Source organism: Hibiscus syriacus, unplaced genomic scaffold (assembly GCF_006381635.1).
Source record: "Hibiscus syriacus cultivar Baekdansim isolate YM2019G1 unplaced genomic scaffold, ASM638163v2 tig00001732_pilon, whole genome shotgun sequence".
Lineage (NCBI taxonomy): Eukaryota > Viridiplantae > Streptophyta > Magnoliopsida > Malvales > Malvaceae > Hibiscus > Hibiscus syriacus.
Genome location: NW_024061886.1, coordinates 603439 through 613574, shown reverse-complemented (window position 1 = coordinate 613574; position 10136 = coordinate 603439).

The window sequence follows — 10136 nt, the reverse complement described above, 5'->3', positions numbered from 1 at the left end:
GTGCTATTAAGTCTCCGTATACCCCAATAGTGCGAAGACACCGCAAGAAGAAGCCTGACTCGCCTATCATCCCTCAAGAGTCCACTCCTATCATTGAAGAGGCCCCTATCATTCCTCGAGAGTCCCCTCCCACCGTTCAAGAGGCCACTGTCATCGTTGAAGAGGTCCCTCCCACCATTCAAGAGCCCGATTCACATGGCGTCATATATAGGATTCTTGAGAAACCCTCTGACGTGCCGTACATGATAGATTCAAGTTGGCTCTCGTATGAGTTACCGGCCAGTACCATACCGGTATCTGAAGAGGAGAGGAAACAACTACCGGACACAATTCTGGATAACACCCTTTGGGCTAAGACCGCAGTTGATTTTTATCTACATGAACGAAGCCAGGGGTGTTTCACTGACATATGCAAGCTCAATGATGATATCTATTTGTTGCTTGATCGGTCTTGGTGGGGCGTATTATTAGGGGTCGAAGACAATGGCTATTTCGATGGAGGGGTAAGTCTTATATTTTTCTTATATTTTCATTTGATTAATTTGTTTAAAAATTAATGTAATTCACTAATATATGTATTTTTTTGTAAAACAGCATATCGATGCGTGGGTGTCACGTCTACTAATAATTAGGAAACTTAAGGAAAATAAAAGAAATACACGGTATACAATAATGTCGACGGCTTTTAACGCAGTTCACTTGAAGAATCAACGAGATGGATCATTTGCGTTGGGCAATGGACAAGCTAAACTTTATCCTGCATGGTGGGAGGTCGATAAGGTTAGTGTTTATTTTAGATTGAGTTTAAAGGTATTCATAAATAAGTGCGCAAATGAATGAATTATTACTTATGATTGCAGGTGTTTATCCCTGTTTTGGAACGTAACCATTGGCTTCTCGTCGAGCTTCAGATCCCATCCCTTAAGGCAATAGTATATGACAGCATGATAAATTACATATCATTGGCTGATTTAAGAGATATTATTAAGGGATGGAGCTCTTATTTGGCTAAATACTTGGATGCGATAAATTATTGGACTCGTTCTGGAAACAAGAAGCCAAAGAAGCTCAATATTACAGTTAGCAGAGACGAGACCGCACCACAACAAACGAAAGGACCCAGAGGGGATTGTGGTCCTCTCGTATGCTTGGCGTTGGACTGTTTGATCACAGGAAGTATAAAGTATCTACCTCCCACCGATATAGATAGAGCTGCAGTAGGCTTGTGGTTTCGACATTATATGGCTAGATCGATATATACGAGACGTTGCCTACCTGCATCCGCGTTATAAAAATGTCCATAAACAATTGGTATGTTTATAGGCTTGTGGTTTGAAAATGTTTGGTTAAGTACCTAGAATTCAATAATTTGCTGTTTGTAGGTTTTAGATGTGTAGAAGTGTTGTTTGAGCAAATGTTTGGTTTATGCAGGTTAATCTCAGAAGTGAGCTGCGTGAAAATGATGTATGGCTGCAAAAGTTGATTCAATAGTATAAGTGTTATTTTCTCTAATAATTATTGCTTATTTTTTTATTGTTTAATTGATTTGTAAAAGGTGATTTGTAAAAGTTGATTTGTTTAATTGATGTTAACATAATTCTTATTTGTGCTTGTTTAATTGATTGAAATGTAATGGTTGATTTTGTTGATTTCAATCTGCATTATGTTGAAGGCAAAAAGTACTATCGCAATGCGAAATGAAAATCGCAACGAGAGAATCGCAACGCGAAAATGAAAATCGCAACGCGAAATTAAATTCGCGTTGCGATTTTCATTTCGCATTGCGATTCCCTCGTTGCGATTTTCATTTCGCATTGCGAAATTAGCGTTGCGATTTTCATTTCGCATTGCGATTCTCTCGTTGCGATTTTCATTTCGCATTGCGAAAGTAATTTCCGCGTTGCGATGGACATTAAGATGATTGCCTATTAAGTGATAACAAGGAACAGATCATAGCAATTTTCAAACTCAAGTTACTAATACATGCCTAACTGAAAATGTTAAAAGTTCACACATAAAATCTACATAATACAACGTTTGCATTTAAAAATCACCTAAGTTAACAGTCCCAAAAGGTGAAGCCAGTTGTGATTGGGATTTTAAAGATGATTGTGATTTTGATTGCCTTTTTCTTGACACCATATGAGCTTTGGATTTTGATGATGATCCATATTTTGGTAGAGGAAAAGATGATTGTGATGGCACTGGTGATCTACATGTCAACCTTGTATGACCACTTTCCTTGCACCGACTACATGTCGATCTCTTCTTCTCTTCACCCTTAGACGGTATATGATCGTGACTTTTTGGTCGGCCAGGTAGCCTTCTGTCCATGGCTGGTGGCAAAACTGTTTGTAAGTCATCTGGTATGTCCCACTCAGAAGGATGTGAAATAGGGTAGACAATCTCGGCATAAGTCTGTCGATATACTTCTGTAGTGTAGCAATCCATAGCGTATGTGCTTGAATCATCTTGGTTTAGATGAAGAGCAACTTTTATAACATGGCCACATGGATAACCAGATGTTTGCCATTTCATACAACTACACGTCCTTGCATTTAGATCGACAAGCCCATTTAAGTTATTATCCAGTACTTCAAACAAAGTGTTTGAACATGGTTCAACTCTCCATGACGTTGACTTCACAACACGTTTCGTTATCTTTTTTTCAGTCCATGGTGTAACACGATGTTCCAATGTTCCTGTAAATTTAAATAAATAATACTTAGTAAAATATATGATAAGTTACGAATTCAAAGAAATAATACATGCATGGTTTCTTTTCTTGTAGTACCACTGTTGAATAGAGGCTCGAAAAAACTCCATTTCCGGGAATGACGACTTAGAGTGTTAATTGATTCTGCACTATTAGACGTCATGAAACCATATCTTGCTCCAAGTTGATGTACTCTTGACCATATTTCAAACCCGACATCTTCTAGTGTTTGAGCACACTGAGGCAAAACACGTCTTAAACAGTTTATATGCTTATTGAAATCCACTTCCCGATAAGCCTTTACAGCCTTCCAGTATGTCCATTTGTGCTTTTTTATACCAGCAGACCTTGATTTTAGATTTCTATACAAATGAACACCACAAAGTCCATGAAAAGCATCTGGGAAACACCTTCTAACAGCGTTGTCAATTGAGTTTGCCCTATCGGATATGATTGTCAGATTGCTAATAGGACCTATGCAATCCCTAAGATGCCCCATAAACCATGTCCATGAATCAGAGGTTTCAGATTTGCCAACCCCGTAAGCTATTGGCAATATCCCATTGTTAGCATCCATGGCTATTGCTAATAAGTTTACTCCAAGGTATCGACCTTTCAAATGTGCTCCGTCAACTATAATAACTGGGCGCATGCAAGTAATAAACGAACGAATCTACAAAATAATATACACAAGAAATATAATCATTTAAATGTGAAATGCATGTAACTAACAGAAATGAGTCAACAGAATTATATTGATTTACTAACCGCAGCACCAATGGCGATAAACAACAACTCAAAGCGTCCATCTCTATCTATTTTGATATGAGTTACCGACCCAGGATTTTTCAGCTTTAAATTGTGACAATAAGCCGGCAGTTGGGCAAACGATGCTTCTGGCGACCCCCTCAACAATTCCAAGGCATAACATTTGGCTCTCCAAGCTTGAGAATATGATATACTAATCTTGAACCGAGCATTCATGTCAGTCATAATTTCATGTCCCCGATATACCCTGCCATTCAAAAACATTAACTCAGCCAAAAAACCACCCAACACCTTTTTGTTTGCCTGTCTATGGTGAGGAAAAACTTGGGTTCTTGAACATGTATGTTTATCAATAAAAGTCCTAACTTGTACACAATCGTACACCTTGTTTCGAAACGATCTTTGCTTGATTTGTTAACTTTTAGTTGATAGCCATCTTCCACACATTTCGTATACAAAGCTATCTTCAAGTCTTCCTTTGTATCAAAACAATCATCTTTCTTGATACGAATAACTTTTGTGTAACAATCAACTGCTTTCTTTGCCAACTCTTCTTCCGGTAACTGAAGTAATTCTGGCATATTCCAGTTATACTCCCGTGGCATTTTCTTTTCTTCGGGGACTTTTTCTTCTTCAGGATTATATGAATTACAGAATGGATGTTCAACATGTTCATTCACAGTCGTAACTTCCTCCTCATTATCATCAACAACATCTTCCTCGGCAACGGGTGTTTCATCATCAAAATTCGGGTATTGACCAATATCAAAATCATTACACGCAGGGTCTGTTTCTTCTTCTGAAACATCATCAAAATCCGTGTATTGACCAATATCAAAGTCCGGGTATTGACCAAGATCAAATTTCGAATACTGACTAGTACTCACAATTTTTTCTCTTGGCTCATCATCGTCTAATTGGTCAATACGAAAACCAGAATTTGGTGCTGAAAGTTGATTTGGATTTAGAATAGAGAAAGGCTGTGGGTTTTTTGACCCACTTAGTTGATTACTACCCGCTACTGACCCAACAATACTACTTCTAGGTTCAACAACATACAATGTAACATCATCACTTGAAACATTAATATAAGCAATGAATCGTTCAACATCTTCATTGTCGGTTAACAAATAAACTTTACCATTTCTCTGATAAGATAGCCTAAATTCACTTAGGGGCTCTAAATTCAATTTCTTTGAAACACGTAACATTAGGGTTTCATAAGTTAACTTCTTTAATGACAGTTTTAGTTGAAGATTCATGGGTAAAGGCATATATTGTAAAACACCATGGACATTCTCCCATGACCCTCCAAAACACAAATCTATCCAAACATGATCAACATTAGATGATTTCATGGTTGTAACTAAACAAACGAGATGCGAAACTAAGACCTGTTGCCGGATGGGGAAGGATGTCGTTGGATATTTGAACGAATGTCGCCGGAGAGAGTGATAGATGGAGATGGAATGAGTTGCGATTTAGGGATTTAGGTTATGAGTTGTTGCTGCTGCGTATATATATACACTCAAAATTTGGCTTGCGAAACTAAAACCTGTTGCGAACTTTGAAACTCGCATTGCGATTCTGTATTATCTCGTTGCGAAAGTCAGAATCGCGTTGCGAAAGGCAATCATTTGACCATCGCAATGCGAAATGCAAATCGCAACGATAGAATCGCAATGCGAAATGAAAAAGGCAACGAGGATTAACATGCATAAACTTTTAACAATTATTATTGAATTCTAGGTACTTAACCAAACATTTTCAAACCAAAAGGAGTATATATGTTAACAAAACTTGCATTATGTGTGCACTTTTAACATTTTCAGTTAGGCATGTATTAGTAACATGAGTTTGAACATTGCTATGATCTGTTCAGTTGTCATCACTTATTAGACATTTATTTGACTATCGCAATGCGAAAATGGCTATCGCAACGCGAAAATGGTTATCGCAACGAGAAAATCGCAATGCGAAATGAAAATCGCATTGCGATTTTCTCGTTGCGATTTTCATTTCGCATTGCGATTTTCTCGTTGCGATTTTCATTTCGCATTGCGATTTTCATTTCGCATTGCGATTTCCATTTCGCGTTGCGATAGTCTGTTTTGCCTTCAACATAAAGCAGATTGAAAATCAACAAATCAACTATTACATTTCAACACAAATTATGTACACATCAATTAAACAAATCAAGATTTACAAATCATCTTTTACAAATCAATTAAACAATCAAAAAATAATAATTATTCTTATTTCTTCATCAATTATTGAATCAATGAATCAACAACTTTGTGACCCCGTACATCCATTTCACGCAGCTCACTTAAGGATTAACCTGCAGAAACCAAACATTTGCTCAAACAAGACTTCCTACACATCTAAAACCTACAAACAGCAAATTATTGAATTCTAGGTACTTAACCAAACATTTTCAAACCAAAAGGAGTATATATGTTAACAAAACTTGCATTTGACTTACCAATTAACAATGGACACTTTCATAATGCGGATGCAGGTAGGCAGCGTCTCGAATATATTGCTCTAGCCATATAATGCCGAAACCACAAGCCTACTGCAGCTTTATCTCTATCGGTGGGAGGTAAAAACTCTGTGCTTCCCGTCGTCAAACGCGCCAAGCAAAGGCATACGAGAGGACCACAATCCCCTCTGGCTCCCGGCGATTGCTGTGGCGCGGTCTCGTCTCTGACAACTGTGACATTGAACTTCTTTGGCTTCTTGTGTCCAGAATGACTCCAATACTTAATCCCATCCAAGAATTTAGCCAAATGAGAGCTCCATCCCTTGAAAATATCTCTCAAATCAGACAGTGATATGTAATTGATCATGCTGTCATACACTATTATCTTCAGGGATGGGAGCTGAAGTTGGACGAGAAGCCAGTGACGACGTTCCAAAACAGGGATAAACACCTGCGATCATAAGTAATAATTCATTTATTTGCGCACTTATTTATTAACACCTTTAAAAAATTTAAAAAATAAACACTAACCTTATCGACCTTCCACCATGCAGGATAAAGTTTAGCTTGTCCATTGCCCAACAAAAATGATTCATCTCGTTGATTCTTCAAGTGAACTGCGTGAAAAGCCGTCGGCATTATTGTATATAGCGAATTTTTTTTATTTTTCCTAAGCTTCCTTATTATTAGTAGACGTGACACCCACGCATCGATATGCTGTTTTACAAAAAAATACATATATTAGTGAATTACATTAATTTTTAAACAAATTAATCAAAATCATATATAAGACAAATATAGTCTTACCTCCCCATCCAAATAGCCACTGTCTTCAACCCCTAATAGCACACCCCACTAAGACCGATCAAGCAACAAAAACATTTCATCGTTGAGTTTGCTGATGTCAGTGTAACACCCTTGGCTCCGCTCATGTAGATAAAAATCAACTGCGGTCTTAGCCCAAAGGGTATTATCCACAATTGTTTCCGGTAGTTGTCTCCTCTCCACTTCAGATACCGGAAGGGTACTAGCCGGTAACTCATACGAGAGCCAACTCTCATCCATCATGTCCGGAACCGGTGGGGGTTTCTCAATACTTCGATATATTACCCCATGTGAATCGGGCTCTGGAATGGTGGGAGGGACCTCTTCAACGATGACAGTGGCCTCTTGAACGGTGGGGGGGGAATCTTGAGTGAGAATAGGGGCCTCTTGAACGATTGGAGGGGACTCTTGAGGGATGACCGGTGAGTCGAGCTTCTTCTTGCGGAGTCTTCGCACCATTGGGGTGAACGGAGACGTAATAGCACGTCCACGCCGTCTGATGCGTGAACTCCGTCGTGCAAGGAAAACCCGACGTAAAGCATCCACCTTATCGGGCCGCTAAAAAAAATTAATACATAAATCAGTAAATAAACAGACATGATATTAAACAAAGACAAATATGTTTCAAACTAGCATTGTATTCACCCAAATCATTATTCTATCATAGTTCACAAAATGCTCAGATAACATTCCAGAAGTAAGCACTTATATAAACATTTAAAAGGACAGCATATATAAACATTCCAGAAGAAGAATAGTTTACTTTCGCAACACGAAACTTAAAATCGCAACGCGAAATAACTATCGCAACGCGGAAATGGCTATCGCAATGCGAAATGAAAATCGCAACGACAAAATCGCAACGCGAAATGAAATCGCAACGACAAAATCGCAACGCGAAACACAAATCGTATTGCGATTTTAATTTCGCGTTGCGATTTTGTCGTTGCGATTTCATTTCGCGTTGCGATTTTGTCGTTGCGATTTTCATTTCGCATTGCGATAGCCATTTCCGCGTTACGATAGTCATTTCGTGTTGTGAAAGTAAACTATTCTTCTTCTGCAAATTGAAACTTGAATGGATTGCATTACTTCAACCAAAAGACAAAAACAAAACCAAAAACAAATACTAACAAAAACAGATTGGCAGCAACCGAATGAATTACGAGTATGAAAAATCTTAAACTTACCTCGTTGCGTAGAGTATGAACCTCATTCTGCAACGATGCTACCATCTCACGTAGAGCGGCTACCTCACCGCGTAATGTAGACACCTCAACACGTCATGCACCATCGTCTTTGCGTAAAGTACCGACCTCCTCACGCAAGGCATTGACCTCATCACGTAACTCCCCTAACTCATCCCGTTGAGGTGGAGAACAGGGAGATAAACGTCGTGGCATCTTTGACGGTCGCCTATCTTGCGGTGATGGTGGAGAAGAGGCTCGATGATGTGACAGAATATGTGATGGCTGTCGTTGTGGAGGTGTATAGCCGGGTCGATCAGATGATGGCTCTGGGTGGGGTGATAGCTCTGGGCGAGGTGATGGCTCCCGAAGTGGAGGCTGCTCATCAACCGTTCCATCAAAAAAACGCTTACTAGCTTGCCACCAATCAGTGGCAAGCTCAGCTTCCGTGGGTGTCAGCCTCTGTAGAGGAGTGTTGGCCTCCTAACAATATAAAAGCTCAAACAAAGTTAAATGTGTACTAGTAATAACTTGTTTATAAACATATGGTAGTATTTATGTTAACTTACATTATTTATTGTCGTATACCGTAGTAAATCTTCCCATTGCAAGGTTCGTTTCCTCTTCCAGGAAATAGCCCTGGGAATATTATTTGAAGTTTTTATTGCATATGTCTTCATGGCGGGAAAGGCCTCAAATATCCAAATCTACAAACAATATAATAACAAACATTAGTAATTGTTAAATAATTACTTATAATTTTGGAAACATTATATAAAAATTCTTACCTTAAAGGCCCAAATAAAGCCTGTTAAAGTGTATTTGGAACCATCGCCATGCAAACTTTTTCGATCATCCAAGGCAGACGATAACTTATTCCATGTAGCTTTCCATAAATATGAGCCCCACGGAAACAGGTTCCACGCATTTAGGTCTTCTACCAATTTGATTAGATCATTTGGAATAGGTTGTCTGGCCTCTCTGCCTAAAAAGCCGGCATGCAAAAGAATTAGAAGGCATACTCGGACAACGTCGATGTCATCCATCCGAGTAAAACCATCTTTATTATTTAAAAATCTTGTCAGGTCTTCTACGTGTAGACTCGGCCTCTCCAGCTCAGGAAAAACCCGGGATAGCCATGATGGGCGGGTAATGTGTCTAGTGTACCGACCTACATCATCGTGTCCGAAGCGTAGACCGGTGATTAAGCAAAACTCCTCCCGCCCAAAACACGTATACGCCGGTGGAAAATCAAACCATATCTCTTCATCACGACGTTGTATAGTCTCTGGTAGATCTCTAGTCATGGTTTGAAGAAACAGGTGTGTCAACATCGCATCTCCACCGGGATGTTGTACTTTCAGCCATGGCCCGAAGCATGTATCCTCAAACATTTTTCTTTGTGCAGGTGAAAGCTTCGACGCAATTGTTTTGGCCAGGCTGACTTTATTTCTCAAGGTCAATTGAGCCGAATAAAAGTTCTACAAAAACAATAAACATACTAAATTAGATATACCAAAAACTACACTGTGAAGATATACCAAAAACAATAATAAACATAAATAGTAGTAGTTTATTCTTCAAACTTAAATATGCAACACTGTGAATTTCGTATTTGTCTTTGTTTTTTGGTTGAAGTAATGTAATTCATTCAAGTTTCAATTTGCAGAAGAAGAATAGTTTCTGAAAATGAAAATCGCAACACGAAAATGACTATCGCAACGAGAGAATCGCAACGCGAAACTAAAATCGCGTTGCGATTTGCATTTCGCGTTGCGATTCTTGGTTGATTTAATAAGCAATCTAAGTGAAATGGTTAATCTATTATTGAAATTACTAGTAAACTTATCATCAATTTCAATATGAAAAACCTAATAATAATGCAAAAATTTCAAAAAGAAAATAATTAAAAAAACTAACCCTCGTTGGTTGATTTGGTTGATTTTCCATTTCTGATTGTGAGGGTGGCTCTGAGAGATTTAGATAGACGGATTTCGCCGGAGATGGGGACGGATTTCGTCGGAGATGGGTGAGAGAGTGAGAGATGGAGATGGGACTGAGTTGTGATTTTAGGTTTTAGGTTATGAGTTGCGATTACGGGATATACTGTGGACAGTTCAGTGTTCCAATATATTAATATTCATGTTTGGAATTT